The following is a 14986-nucleotide window of genomic DNA, read 5'->3' on the forward strand; positions in this document are numbered from 1 at the left end:
GGAAATCTCTCTCTGTGGCATGCTGGTGTATTGTGCTTAACGTATTATCAACAATGACAAGTCTGCCTCGGGAAACTCCGCAACCCAGAAAGCATAGGGGTTTTTTATACAACAGCTCTTTTAAAAACAAGTGTGTACCCCACACAGAGAAATGTTTTTTCCTTTGATTTCCTGCAGGTAGAATGAGCAGTTGATTCTACACATAAAGACAAGTCAAGATGACCTTGCTCAGGTGAAACAAACCTGAAAGTAGCGGTAACTATGACCAATTTTATTTGTACTGTCCATTCATATAATGTTGCAGAGAACCTCATGCAGTACCTGGCAGAAAGCATGTTCTGGAAGGGATCCCTCTGTTATCCCAAGACCAAAAAGGCAATCCTATCCTGCCCTCATTTCAAGAGGGCAGCACTGTAAGGCTCCACTCCCACCACTGCATTTGCATGAGAAAGCAAAAAAACTTGTGCCTTGTTATAAGGCCCTGGAAGGCTGCTTTTGCTAATTACTTTGGGGAAATAGAAGAAGGCATTTCAGAGAAACTTCAGATTTCTTGCACGCAGTGCAGGTCATCTTGCAGTTACAGTTGATCTACAGTTGCAAACATCTCTGGTCTGGGAGACAGGGCTGCTGTCCCCAACAGTTTTTTAAATTATTTTTCTTTATTTTAAAATAAGTCCAGAGTGAGTGTTTTTCTTGACAAACTCTTGGCAGTTCTGTAACTTCAGGCATTGGGAATGCTAGCACAAATCCCATACATGCGTTTCTAAATCAGAATCCAAAATGACCATAGCCTATGATTGTAATTTAAAGAATGATTCAGGATCCAGAAAGAAACTGATCTTTCAGAGAGTCTCACTTATTTTAGGAGCTTGTAATGAACCGGAATTTTTAATCTGTTTGAAATCTCCTTTTGAACTGAGCTCTAGCTATAACCTAACCTTCTGACTAACTGGGTAGAGTTATAGTGCCAATAGCTAGAAATTCAAGTGCACAGTGCTCTTCTGTCCTCACAATAAACTTGAAATCTCTCTGTTTTGGACCTCAGCCTGAAATGTTATGCATGCCTTCTCTTCTGACCTCGGCTGTCACGGTGGCACCCTGCGCCATGCAGGAAAGCATCTTTGTTTTCCATCAGCCTCCATTTTAGTATATCAGAGAGATGAAGAATACAGCTTTTAAAACAAGTGCATTGCCACATATGTTCTGTCTGTATTTCTACTATGCCATGTGTACATATCACCATCTAGGAAATGGGTACAGACATTGTCTGGAGCTAAGGGAAAGGTGAGATTTATGAATTACATCTTTTTCAAAAAGAAACCATGCAGAATGCTGCTCAAATTGGTCATAGGGCAGCTTGAAAGAGCCATGGTTATATGGCAGAAACTTCCTCCCACCTTCTAGACAAAGCTTACCCAGAAAATTATACAATAAAAGTAAATCTGCAGCTGACAATTTAACCTATTTAATCATTTACTATGTGTGTCCTTCTTTTACCTGCTACCTGGTGAACAGAGACAAACACACACTGAAATGGAGAGAGAGTGTTATGTTTAATAGGACAGAAAAGGACTTCTACATGCCATTAGTCATATATTTTCCCTCTACTTGTTGCATGTCCACCCTTTTTTTTTCTTTCCCCCCCCCCCCCCCCCCCGCCCAAGGTCAGAAGTCAACATAAGCTGCAACAGCTTCTCAAAGTGCTTTTATCTTTTGCTGACAAATTGGTGCTGGGTCTAGAACTCGATGAAGTGTTCAGAGAAAATTTTGCAGCAAATCAGGGAATCTCAAAAGTATGGACTTGCAGCAAAACCAGTGTAACAAATGATTTATCTACTTTTGTTTTTCGAAAGGCTGAAAGCTCAGATTTGTGGCAAGCTGTAATATCACCTTCTTAGCTGCATCCACATTATTATTTTTCAGGTTTCCTGACATTCCAAAAACAGAGGCCAGGGCAATAGCCTGGAGTAATTTGCATTTTATCTCCTGGTAATGTCTTCAGCCTTTAAAGCTTCTTGAGCACCTCTGCTATGATCCTCAAGAAAATTACCTGGACAATGAAACAGGGAAGGTCAAGATGGTACATCAGTGATTCTCTGTTTCCCTCTGCACTGTGGAGATGGATTCATGCCAGGAAGTAAGTGCCGCTCTTTTTCCAGGAGGACAGTAATTTTTTCTCCCCTGTCAAAGAAACTCAGAAGACACTGTGCCTTCCCAAAACTCATTGTTTCCAGTGCTGGACTGATGTTTCTATCACCACAGAGGACCTCCAGTGCTTAGGTAGGACCCTTTATAGGACTGGCTTGTGTACCACAAAACTCTTTTGCTTCCCTTGTTCAGATGGAGGAAGGATGAATGGGCAGAACCTTACCGTGCTATTGAAGGTCAGGACAATAGTGGTAGAAATAGAGCAGTGTAAGTGGCTTTTCTGAGCACGAGCAATTTGGGGGGAAAATCTAAATAGTGTCTTGGTTCTGGAGAAATTAACATAAACTTGCCAAATTTGCAAAATTTGTTTTTTCCACTGAAAAAAGATGTGAGCAGAAAAGTCTCTCCCAGTTGTAGGAGCCCAGGTTTTTTCTCCATTTGAAAACACGGTTTTCAAAGCAGTTGGTAGCATTATGCTTTTGGTAGAAAAAACCACCCGCTTCTCAAGAATCTCTCTTGGACATGTACTGGCCATCTCAGCCCATGGACCAAGAACTGGATGCACATGAAGAACCAGTTCCTTTCTCCCTGATAGAACAATATATATTAGGAAACAGAGTCACCGTTTGCTGTTGCTGAGCCAGGGGCTGGGGAGCACTGCCCTCGCAGCACCCCAGAAATAAGGCTGACTGCTCTGGGTCAGTGGGAAAATGTCAAGGGACTTTGGTGACACCCAAAGTGCAGATTCAGTTATACAAGTATAGGCACTCATCTTTGGAAATTATTGCTCTGAACGGCATCATTTTCACCAGCAGTATAACAAGGCGATAGAAGAAGTCCTGGCTGGTGAGGAGACCCGAGTCCTACATGTAAACGTAGCTTTGTTCCTGCGAAAATGTTATTTGGTCAGAGGTGGAGAGAGAAGGGCTTAATTCCCTCTCGTATCTCTTGTTTAAAACAACTTACGTGGCTGCACAGTGGGTGTTTGGACATCACCTTGGCTTGGATGTATTTTCTGTTTTAAAATTTCACGTTGTAATGAACGGTCAAGAAATCCAGATGTGCACTGTGTCAATGAGAACATTTAAAGGGGCAGATGTTCTGATACACTCTCAGGTCAGGATGTTTCTGTATGTTTCGTATTGCTTCATTGTTTAATGTCAAGGAATTTGATTTTCTCAGCAACATTTGTTAATTTTTATGGAGCACGTAATCAGATATAAATAGATAGAAATAGCCAGCATCAATTCCTTTCTTCTGATTTCTGTTCTGTTTTTATACGTAGAACTCATGCAATTAGATTTTTACATTAAACAGATTCCTTACTTGAAAGCTGACTCAGCTTTCAAATTTAGATTTGAAAAAACATGGAACAAGTGAAATTAAATGTTTCTTTTGGATAGCACTCTGACAAAGAAAAGGAAATCCCTTGCTGCGGGATATTGCAGTCATGGGTCATGAACGTTTAAGCAGGAGTTACTGCCATCCAGAGGAGAAAAGCCATAAACTGTCATATTTCATTATTTTTTTAAGCATAGAAAGGTAAACTGAAATGGTTGATTCAGTTTATTTCATACTAAGGAATCAAAGAATTGAGAAATAATATAAATGTACCCAGAGGCTTCTCTGGGTATTTTTATACAGAGGTGTTTATGAAAGAAAGTTCAGAACAACACTGGGGAAGGACAGCAAAAGCCACATCCGCAGAAGAAGAAGAAGCACCAGGTAATAAACAGGATTTATTTTTCTCTCTGCAGTTTGAGATATTTAAGGAGGAGGTTTTAGAAATATCTGTGGTAGGTTCCAAGCTTTGGACATGACCCAGAAACTGGAAAGGAAATAATCTCTGCTCCTGTATCCCAGGCCTCTGGTGATGTCCAGGCAGAGGGTAACCCTTGGTGCGGGGAGTTGGTAGGACAGGTGTGGGGCAGCTGTCAGACACAGCCTGGGCATCTCCTGCCCTCCCTGCGGGGACACACGGCAGTGCCAGCCTGGGAGGGCTGGTGGCAAAAAGCACCCAGGACCCAGCACAGGGGCCTGATAAATCAGGAGACTGGACGGTGCTGTGCACTGAAGGTATTTTTCACAACTCCTGATAACCCAAATAACAAAAAAACTCTGAGTCTCCAACTCCAAAGAAAGGCCCCTCTCTCTTTTCAGTTCCTCCTTCTCAAAAGAAATGTCAAAAACACAGTAGAAAATAAATAGGTGATTTGAGAGAAAAGTTGTTTATGTCTTCTGCCCACAGTGTCCCTAAAGTTGAGCAAGAATAAAAGTTCTCAGCTAAAGGGGAAAAATAAATCAGAGGAAAGGCAGGGGGAAAAAAGTATTTAAATGTAATGCAGTTTTTGGACTGTCCATCTTCAGTGACAAACTTGTACAAAATCCAAGAATGGCAATGTTCAAAAAACAGTAATGATAATCCACCCAAGAAAGGTCTTTCTGAATAGTATCTTATCCAAATTGTATCTAAGGATCCTTCTAAATCGTAATGTTTCAGTATTTTTTTCTTCTTTGGAAATTAATTTCTGCGAGCTCACATCGCTCCTCAGGAATATGTTCTGCATATGAAAAAAAAAAAAAAAAAAAAAAGATGCACGTGTCACAAATTTCCTTGAAGTTACACAGGTGAAAAACAACTGCCGCTTCTCAAAAGTATAGCGCGTGCTTATCCATTTATAACTGTTATCAGAGGCGTTTATACGCGGTTTGCCGGTGCCGACGGCACCCTCCCGCCAGCCGCCCCGGCCTGCCCCCCCCTCCAGCCCCCCCGCCACCCCGGCCCCGGCCCGCCGCCGGGCCAGGCCGGCAGCGCCCCCTGCTGGGAGACAGGTGCCGGCGGTGTCCTCGCCATAGGCACGCGGCCGAGTTTACGGCGAAAACGAAATAAAAGAGAGATGTCGCTTAGCTAAGGCGTGTCACCCCCTTGCCTCTACGGAAATGTCAGAAGTGCGGGAATGATCCAATCCTGTTGCTGTAGGGGAACCAAACCGCTCCGGTTACACCAGAGGCTGGAGAGATTTGAATTCTCGTTCTGTGGGTGATTCTAGAATACAGGGTATTCTGTTCCCTGTTAAGTACTTTGCCTTTTTGCTAGTGAGTTCCTGGCCCTCAAAAAGATCATCAAAGCAAAGGTGGAGCTTTCAGGAGGGAAAATTTCCCAATCGGAAGATAATTCTCCTGAATTTTAGCCCATCTCTAATGACACCTACTTAACTTTCACTATCAGATTTTACCCACGAGTGCACCAAACTTTTAACCCAGGAAGCAGAGAGGAGCACAAGTCCTCCGTGAATGCAGCCACGTATTATCAATTGTCACAGGCATGCTCATGCTTCGTATGCAAACACAGTACCAAGCCAGGTTAAACAAATTAATTCTTTCCTCGAGGGTCTCTACTTAATGGAGGAATTTCCAGAAGGACCCCAGCCTGAGACCAGTGATATGCCTGCCCTAGCCTCAGATTTATTTGTTGAGGTAGGAGAGAGGTCAAAAGCACTGAGCCTTCCACTCCAGTAAGTTATGTGCCTGATGACCTGCTGTAGGAATAACTATTGATCTCTGCTTATAACTTCTGTTAAGAGTCCTGTACGTATCGACAGTCCTGGAACCCCGGTTTTAAATACCAGAAATGCCAAAGACAACCAAGAAAATATCTTAACCTGCTGTCTGCAAACTTTCCTTCTGGCAAAATATTTCTGTTGTGATTGTTTCCAATGACACTGAAAAAGATCTGAAATATTATTAGTTTATAGACATGCAAAGCAATGAATCTTTCAAAATAATGTTTTAGGATTTTTAAACAGGTTATTTTCCCTTCTCCTCCTGTATAATGCTGGAACTTAAGGGGAAACAGGAATGCCTCCATTACTACGTAATCTTGTCAATAACATATATCATAGTCCATTAAAAAGTCCAGCAGAATACCCTATTGATTTCACTCAACTACCCACCACACAGAAATTTAATGAAGTTAGTAGTGAGACAGGACAAGCCCCCTGTTTTTTGCCACTGTACCAGATACCTTCAGTATAGCATTGTGTCATCTCTAGCTCCGTCACAAGATGATCTACTTCAATAGCAAGTGCGTTACAATTGTTCTTACAGGCAATAGATAACCCTAAAACAGCAGCATCCAAGAAAAGCAGAGCAGAAATCACTAGCTACTGTTTGCAATTAGGAAAAAAAGCATCAGGAAGAGCTACATTTTACAGAGCCAAAATTACGTTCTATTTCATATGGCCTATTTTTTTAATAGTATAATCCAAACAAACTTAATTTAGAAATCTGCATTAAAAGCTGGAAGAGGCACTGTTGAGATGTAAGGAGGTGCGTGGGCCAGTACCCAAAACATTGGATATAATTTTCCACCACATTTGTCCAACCAAATCCAAGTAAACTTTGAACAAGTTTGGCAAGAGCCATAGTGGTTTCGTTTTTACTGCCATATGAAGGGAAAAAGTCCCTTGTGTATCGGGTATCCCTTGAAATGGGCAAAATCATTGTGGTAAAATGTGTTTATACATTGCAAGACAATCGTAAATCAAGACAATTCTTTGAAGACAATTTATGGTAATAATTTCATGCCTGTTTCTTCAGTTGCCTAGTCTACATAGCTGCCTAAATGGGTAAGTGCCAATGTAAACAGCCGGTATTAGGTGCTGCCAAATGAAATCATCACCCATTTTAGTGCCCCTTTACCAAAGCATGCTCCTCGCTGGCAGCCTTCAGTACACAAACAAATCAATGAATCATCTTGCTAGCTCAGAGAGTGACAGTGAAATTAAATTCCTTCTCAATGCAACAGTCTAGTCATTCCAGACAGGAAATCACTTTGTGTTGGGAAGCAGTACTGGGTAAATCTCAACCAGTTTCCAGTATGGTGAAAGGCTCGGGTTGCAGCAGGAATGATGTGATTATGATGGGCAGGAAGCAGAACAGGACAAGTTCCAGCAAAAACTCCATAGAATGCAACAGCAAATATTATTCTTGACGTAGATCTTTAATAGGTGGCTCAAGAAAAGTATACCAAGATTAATTCTACAAATACATTAAGCTCCTAGAGCTGTTTCTATAGAATTCTATTCAACGTCAGGATTTTTCTATAGAAACACTTGTCTGTGCCCTGTGTCAATCACCCTGAGCCCAGTTCTACAGAAGTATCTTCATGAACAATGATGTAAAGGAGGAGATACAGAGAAGTAGAGGGGGAAAGTATGAAAACACACGTTGCTTTTTTTCTCTCCCACTTCTAGTCAGCTGCGGTATCTCACTGTCAGTGAAAGCTGGCAGAGGGATCAACGACAAGGTGCCACAAGATAAGGAAGGTACAGACTGCTCAGTAGCACTTTGAGAAGGATCTCCCGTGGAGGATCTGCACCAAAGCTGATTTTGATTCCTCTTTGTCAAGGCAGAGGCTAAACTTTGGAGCTGTGTCAAGTCTGGTTTTATGATACTAAGATCTCCCTGGGAATTTATGAGACTCTCCTTGGATTTAATTTATCCCTTCAGGAAGTGTGGATTATAGATCAGTCATTTTAAACCAGCTGACCTCAGTCACCTTCAGTGACAGGTAAACCCAAGCTTAAAGTTAAAGGATCCCCAGGGTCACTGGTTTCTGCTAAAGGATACGTGTGTGCTATCAGAACTCACAAACAATAAGGGGCAAGTGATGCAAACCTGGGGCAATGGCTTGCAGCAGCGCTACAGACACAGAACACCAACCTAATGTAAGAACCACTGACATTTAATTCCAGAATTATTAATTCTTCCCAAATGGTCCAGATTTAAATGAATTGGATTCAATTAAATTGTGAAGTGCATCCCACTTTATCTGATGATACAAAGGACTAATAGCAATTACCTGTTGAATGGCAATGGAGCTGAGCAGTGTCTGAGGCACTTGGGTTACTCTGAGCAGACTTCAAAGATTGCCTGAAAAGATGCTGCCTTTTGCTCAGCCCACTGTAATCTACCTGTAAATCTTCACAATTTTTGTGGCTGTTTTACATGCAAAAAGTTCAATTTCAAGCTGAAATGCTAGCCTCAAATATTCAGGGTGGGTTTATTACATTCCCAAAAGCACAGCCAAGGATGAAAAAGCCACTTGTAGAGCTCTCAGACTGCTGATCAATCCGTGCAGCTTCCTTGCATGTCTGACAGGCAAGAAAGTGTTCCGGTGTTTCCAGTGCCTTTGAAAGGCAGCAAAAAAATTGGGTATGTTGGGAGATATCATGGAAGGCAGTAAACAATGCAGTGTGTTTCCAGAGTGAGTTTTCTTACTAGTTTATGATTATAAAGCTCAATGCTCCACATTGTAATTTAAGGATTTGTAGTTATTTTGAACAAGGGAGAAATTAGAAGATGATGGATTCTGTTATAGGTGACTTATTTAATGCCCTATTCGAACACTGTCCAGATATTTCATCTGAAGTCTTCATCAAGAGTAAAGATTACATGGGATCAGCTTTCTGAAAGAAATTAAAATGCTGGAACATTTTCTTAGCTGATAGACATCTGAGAAATCTAGAAGTGGAGGATGCCAAACTATTTACGACGTGTACTTCCTCTAGCCTTATTTTCCTGAATGAAATGTGGTTACCACAAAGGATACTTGGAATTGAGAAGGAGAGATCAACTAGATTTGGCTTTCCTAGATGTGGTCTATCTCTTAGCAAGTGTTTCACAGTTGCTATTACAACTTTGAAGGAAAGTTTTTCTCATTAACAATTGTCACTTTACATTTTCAGAACAGAAAGATTAAGGATGTTGGGGTATATTTCAAGCCACCATTTTAGAGTTTTAGGCAAGCACTTTCATTGGCTTATTGGGATTACACCACAGGCACCCAGTATGCTTACTGGACCATTTATGGATTTTACTTCTATTTAATCAATCCCTTAAACAAGAAGTAAATAAATAATACTTTTACGTATATAATTGCAAAAATATAATTTATAAACAATTATAAATATTACATACATAATTCCAACCTTTGAACAAATAGGACAAAAAATTGCATTTCAGTAAAAGTTAATTTAATAACAACTGTAAGGAAAATATTTCTGATTTCTTTAGGTCAGTTTTAGAATCATAGATCATTTAGGCTGGAAGGGACCTTTGGAGGTCATCTAGTCCAACCCCCTTCTAAAAGCAGGTCTCATTCCATCAGGTTGCTCATGGCTGAATTGAACCCTCCGGAGATGGAGATTCCGCAATCTCTGCTGAATGCTGACTGCTGCAATGCATTGGTAAGAAACAAATCCATTATTCTCTGTGTTTCTGGATACAATTTGAAATGATCCGCTTTCTATCAGAGGACTTTCTCACTCACTAAACTTTCTGGATTGCATACTGTCCAGGGATCATATCAGAACTGTATCAGAACCTTGTACCTAGGCATAGTTAACAGGTGCCAAGAGGTACTTCCTCCATTTATGCTGGTACCAGCCTACAGTGCTAACAGTTAAGTAGCTCAGAGTGCAAAAGTTAGGACAGTAAGTAAAATCTTTTGGTTACTCTGTGATTTACAGCTGGCTTGTTTCCTTGGTTACCCTTTTTTTCCCAAGCTATTTTAAAGCTGTACTCCATTGTCTCTAAAAGATTTTCTAGATACCTCATTTAACCTACAGAATTTTGGTTCCTTATCCAAAGTTTTAATGGTCTTTCATTTATGCTTCATATGAAAATATTGACAAAAGCCTTAGCCAGCATCAGAACCTGGGTGCTCAGCCCTGCACAAATGCATCAGGAGAATTCTTCCAACACTGGCAATTAACCTCTCCTTGTACTTCCCAAACTGCTTTTCCCTTCCTTGTGGGTCACTGCCTTTCTGTCTGAGGGCAGTTGTGGTGATTTCTGGGTGAGCAGGAGTAAGATCTCATTCCTTGTTTTCTTCTTACCCTGAAACACAGTCCTTGTTTTATATCTAATGTCGTTTTTCTAGCCAACGGTCCCTTTGAATTAGCAATGCTATCATCAAGTTTCCAGATTTAATTCTCTCTTAGGATTATTGGGGAGGTGATAAAAATCTGTACATTGCCATTGTCACCAGTATTTAAAAATAGCCCCTTCGAAAGCATGCTGTGATTTAACTCATATTTTGGGACAAACTCTGGAAACCCTAGCATCACTGCTAGCACCACAGGTAGCCCTTCCCAGTGTGCAAATCCCCCGTGAGTTCACAGCCTCTGTGCAGACCTCGTCTGACCTCTGCAGAACTGGGCAGCAGAGGCTTTGACTCATCCCTACCAACTTCTCCGATCTCTCTTCAACTTCTGTCCCCTCTTCTGTGCAGGTCTCAGGTCAGAAGAGCCAGGAAAGCAGTTGCGATTACTTTCCTGTCAAAGCGCTGCTTCGAGAAACACATCTCAGAGACACGGTGTGTCCCTGCTACTTCAGTCACAGTCACTTGCAGAAGAAAGGTTCTGATCCAGACTGTGCTGGCAGCCTCTCCTTCCACCTTCCTGGGAGACCAGCACTGTGCTAGGTAGGTTCCCTTACCAGAAATGAACATGGGGTGTTTTGTTTAAACTGGGAAGCTGATAGTGTTGAACCCATCTCTTTGTATAAACTAGCTGGCTATCTTCTTGCCATCTCTGATGTAAATCTACTATGGTATTGTGAAACTTTATTTATTTTAAGCTTGTAATATTTACCAAAGCAGACCGTACAAAAAGGGTCCTTTCTAACTTCCATACCATTTTTCTACTGTGTTATTTGTTGGAAAGATATGTTCATGTATAATTAAATGTGGCTTGCTTAAACCTTTGCAGTTGGTAGCTTAATATATATTTTGTTGTACTTTGAGTACAAAGGCTATATTATGCTTTTGTTGGCATCCTTGCTGGTTAGTATGCCAACTGCATAATTTTGTTCTCTGCTATATGTCAGGATTCGAGTGCCGAGGGCTCAACAGGTGGTGCTGGGATAAAGTTCTGGCAAATCAAATAGGTAATGCGGTTATTTCTTTTGTCAAATTATAATTGAAAACAGAGACAAGTAAAATGAAACTCACATTTTCCTGGTGCAAAACAGGGTTTAGAATTAAATTCAAATCAGTTTCCATGACAAATACACATTACTACTGGAGCTTGGTCTGTAAATAAACATGCAACACCTTAGTTTTGATGTAGAATGATTTGTTCCCTGTAAATTTAAACCTTAAGCATCAGTGTTTAAACAAGAACAGAAGGCTAGAGTCGTCCATGAATCTTCTGTCTTTCTTGTACACATTTTGCAAAAAATGTGCCAAAAGCTTCAGGAAAACTTTGAAAAGATTTAAATCTAAAAAGTCAGAGAATTTGAGACAATCTGTGATACATAACTCAAATGTTTAACATCAAGAGTTTCCTGCCATATTGTTTTCTAATCATTGCTATAACCATGCTCCCAGCAGAAAATGATAAATACACTGGAAATTCCAGTGAATGTGCTGAATGAGGTGCTGCTCATTTTATGATTGACTTGGATAATGTTTATTAATCCTAAAATCATAAAAAGGGGATCAAGCCTTCTACAACAAAAATGCAACGAATCATACATGCATAGCTTGGTTTTCCAAAATTGCATATAAGAAGACCTATGCACTTGTAAGCCTATTCGCTGTGATATTGTAGCTGATTTTTTTACACTGACATGTTTTTATTTTCCTCTGAGGACCTATCTAAATCTAGCATATATAATCTTATCTACGGCTCCTACAATCACTGTCATTTTATTTAGTTTTCCTTTCCTCCTCAATCAAAGACATTTCTCCTACACTACCATTTTCTCAACTCCAAGTTCTCTTTTGTCAGATCTGAACCCACCATCCACTGGAGCAGCTTCCCACAGTGGCCTCCAGTTCCTTAGGCTGGTCACAAACATCTTTACGTCCCTTTCAAGCTCTTATTTAATTGAAGGCTTTACCTTTGTATGGGACCAGAGGGTACATCCTCTTCTCTCACTTAATAACTCATTCCATAAGTGATCAGGAAATAAGCAGCATGAGAAAAGGGTATCATATTCAATCCATAAACTTCATTAGTTTTATTTTTTATATACTGTAGTTACTATTGTTTGGTCCTAGCAGAATACATGCATTTCTGTCCCACAGCAGCAGGCTGAGGTTGTGAGGCTGACTGCCAGGGCTGCCGGCAGGCGGTGGGACCACTGCCTGTGCCCTGGCCTGGGGCACACCTGACAGAACAAGACGTGAGAGACTGCTGGACATAGCACAAGACGAGGCAGACCGTAGGGTAAGAAGCTGACAAATTTACAGGTGGTGCTGTGAGGAATTCATGGGTGGTTATGGAGGTTTTATGTGAGAAAGAGCTGAATTTCACAGAAAGCTGATGTTGAGCACTGGGGATGTTTTGGGGAGTTGGATAGTGTAAGGCCAACGGTACCGGGTAGCCGTATCAGCTTACCTACACAAAGCTGAGATCACCTTGAAATGGTAGCAGAAATAGCAGAATTCAAATTCAACATTTACAGGAGTTGAAAATGGTACAGGGATTGACTGAATCCACGGAGAGCTACTAAATCCACAAACTTTTAAGCTATTGGCATTCGGCTACTCAACAGTTCAATTTCTTCACACTTTTCAGTATGAAGATACCTGGGAATAACAAGACATTGGCGGAGAATAAGGATCCCAGTTCCACATAACCCTCTTCATGATCCTATGCTTGGACTGAATACATTCCTGGGGAAGGAAGACACAGCTTCGTTAATCCATCAAAGTTGCACCAAGTTACCTCAGGAGTTAATCTGGCAGCTTCACTGCAAGGGACTGACTCAGAAGGTACAAAGTATATTACAGCCAAAGGGTTACTACATTCTTTGCCTCTTTAGAAATCCTTTCATTGCACTACTACATTTCTAGGCTGACCTGGGACATGCCATGTGGACCGATCCCTGCTCTCTAGGATTTGCCATTAATGTTCAATGCATGAGAGAAAGTGTTCTGTTTTTAATTTTTTTCTCTTAAGTAACCATGTTGAATATTTATCTTAAACCTCAGGTAGCTGTTTAGAAAAGAAACAGCTGAGAAGCAGATAATGTACCCCTTTCATTGACAAAAGATTTATGTCTTGCCTGGCAGGACTTCATACTTCCAGAGCTCACGGCTGACATAGTCAAACACAAGTAGCACGTAGTCTGGTGTTTATCCAGGGGAACCGAGGCCGCTGCTCCCACACTTTTTTGTGTGAAATTAAATCAGCCACGTTGAAATTGGCAAAGATTTAAAAACATGATAAAATTCCTATTAAAAAGGGGGGAGAGAGGCTCAGAAGCAGATTGAATCAATGAATACAGTGCACAAATAAGTAGGGTATGCATGAACATTTCTGCTGACCTTCTGTAGGAGCCATCTGTCTGGTTGCAAGGCACCCTCTCCCCCATGGGGACGGGTGAGGAGTTCAGCCACAGCGCTGACCACCCTTCCCCCACAGCTGTCAAAATTATTGTAGTTTGGCTCTCACATATGTATGATTAAATTCCATGCTGTGCCAGAAAGAGAAGGGAAGCACAGTATGAAACGTGTTCTTAGGTACGTCTTTGCCATGGACTACATGTAGCTCGCTGTCACTGGCTGCTGAGAGAGGTGGTTTATCTGCATTTTAGCACAACTTTTTAATCAATGTGTTAAAAAAAAAAAAACAAACCTTTTTTTAAGTTGAGGGTGAGAAATGTAGATTAGAATAGTAAAACTCTGCATTTCCCAGGAGATCCTTAATTTTCTCCAATGATAATAAGACAGTTTCTGTCTTTGTAAGCTTTGCCACAGTTCAAAAGAAGGAGAAGAAATAAATGTCTGTTATGTATAGTGCTGATACTAAGAAGGGCCCTCGAGGGAGGGCAGGAGGTTGTATACACCTTCATTTCATGAAGTGAGCAGGTAAACCCGTGGGTTTTCTCTTTCCTTGCCGCTCATCACTCTGCCGGTCCCGACAGCTGAGACAGCTACCCAGAGAAGTGCTGCTGGTGGCAGCATAAACTGCACATTGGAAAGCACTGGCAGAATTTGACCCAGAGGAAATAAATTAACCATACATCTGCTTAAAATAACCCCTCCCATCCAATACAAAATCCACTAATTTCTTTTGAAATATTACTCTTATCCTGAGACTGAAAAAAAAAAAATAGAATAGGTAAGAAATTCATTTTCTGGTATGCGACACACTGTTGAAAAGCCTAGGGGTTAATCCACACAACTGGCCCCAGACCTGGATCCCATCTCTTCTTCAGCCAATGTTTTTCTGCATTGCATCAGGCAAGTCTCAATGTTTCTTCTTAAATAATTTCATCCATAAAATAAGAATGAACCTACATGACTCCCGCTCCAATGAGAACGGTGGAGCTAATCTGACTTAGTTGTGAAGCGAGAACGCTCACATAAAAGCAGACTCCTGAAATTCAAAGTTTTATTGTTCCATGCTGTTATATTACAGAAAAAAAGACAGATTCCTCTGTGGTACTTAGGAACAGAGTGGTAGAAAATTTTTCTTTTTTTTTTTTTTTACATTGCTACAAATTTGAATATAATCTGCCCTTTGCTCTTTCATGTACAGCATTTGATTAATTGACAATTAGAAATGTAATATCTTCTTTATATTTATCTCTCAGAAACAGCCTATACTAGGTTTGATTTTTTGAAAAAAAAAAGTTTTCTTTTTCTGGGTAGTTATTTGCCATCATTTTCTGTGAGGATGCATAATGAAACACAGAGGCAGAGAAATGAGGGCCAGGGAAGGCATAAGTATGTGTATGCTATTGTGAAAAGGTGTTTGTACATGAATGTACATATATATATCTCTCTCCTAAGCCTGGGACCAGATTTTCAATTGTTCTT

Source organism: Numenius arquata, chromosome 8 (genome assembly GCF_964106895.1).
Source record: "Numenius arquata chromosome 8, bNumArq3.hap1.1, whole genome shotgun sequence".
In the NCBI taxonomy this organism is placed as follows: domain Eukaryota; kingdom Metazoa; phylum Chordata; class Aves; order Charadriiformes; family Scolopacidae; genus Numenius; species Numenius arquata.